The sequence below is a fragment of the Phragmites australis genome, chromosome 6 (genome assembly GCF_958298935.1).
Source record: "Phragmites australis chromosome 6, lpPhrAust1.1, whole genome shotgun sequence".
Taxonomy (NCBI): Eukaryota; Viridiplantae; Streptophyta; class Magnoliopsida; order Poales; family Poaceae; genus Phragmites; species Phragmites australis.
This window is the reverse complement of record NC_084926.1, coordinates 1391680-1393095: the sequence shown is the minus strand read 5'-3', so window position 1 is coordinate 1393095 and position 1416 is coordinate 1391680.

Below are 1416 nucleotides of genomic sequence, written 5' to 3'. Positions count from 1 at the left end.
GTCCAGAGCACTTCATCTTCTCCTAAACTGAGTTGTATTATTTGTAATTAGTCATAGAACAATTACAATATATCCTATTCTAACTGATTTAGCGTTCTCTTAAAAACTAAGACCCAACTAATTATTACAGCAGTCCTTCACCAGTGCATCTGGGTCCATGCATGTGTGTGTTCCATCAGACAGGAGAATCTGGTCCACGCATGTGTGTTCCATCAGACAGGAGAATCTGGTCCACGCATATGTGTGTTCGTGTTCCATCAGTCACGAAATCATGGGCGCCATCGAGTGCACGAGGAAATCTGAGGCGGCATCAAGTGAAAAAATTAAAGGCGCCGGCCTCTCTGAACAGTACATATATGCGCCCATTGCCCATGATCCAAAGTGTCAGGTCGTCAGAAGAATATACTGCATTCTTGTTCGTGCATGGTCACCCATACTCATAGTATCTAGTCTTGCCGGTGATATGGCTGGGCGATTTGGCATTGAGATAAGTTTGAAGTTAAATTAGTAGGTTCTTTAGTTATTATTTTTATGTTTAGTCGGAGAAGATTTGATTAGTTATTTTTTATTTAGTTTAAAGTTTTTCTTAGTTATCACTTTTCATAAATAAATATAATAGCTTATATATATATATATATATATATATATATATATATATATATATATATGTATGTATGTATGTATGTATGTATGTTTGGAAGAGGAAAGCAATAAAAAAGTAAAGTTTAAGGTATCTCAACTAAATTGATTTGGCAAATAGGAGAGTCTTGACCGCTGGTGTCCTACATATACCTCTAGCCGTCATATTGCTTGGTATCAAAGACCATTGATCCTGTCCCTCCCCCTTTCCTCACTACCACCGCTCCACCATCCAGCCGTCGTCTGCCAGCAACCACCCCACCAGTAGCGGCCTTTGCCAACGCCTGCCTGTCGCCATCGCTTCTTTTGCCCCACACTACAGCCGCCTCCCTATTCTAACATGGGAGGAGATCAGAAAACTCTTAAGGACATTCTGCGCCAACTCTCTACTGACATGGTAGCCATCAAGACAAACCTCACCGCCATCAAGCTTCATCAAGACAACTTCGAAGAGTGTCTCTCCTATTGGAAGCCCAACATGGGTGAAGGCTCCAAGGCTAAGGGTGGCAGCTATAAGAGAAATTTTGGCCTCTTTCCCATGGATCACAGCGATGAGAACCGTGGAGTCCCTCACTATCATAAGCTATCCTTCCCGACCTACAACGGTGAAGATGATACATTGCCATGGCTCAACCGATGAGAACAATTGTTTCGAGGTCAACGCACTCTCGAGGAAGAGAAGGTTTGGCTCGCGTCTTAACACTTAACGGGCGACACCCAACAGTGGTACATGTAGCTGAAACATGATGAATGAACTATCTCTTGACGCAATTTTTC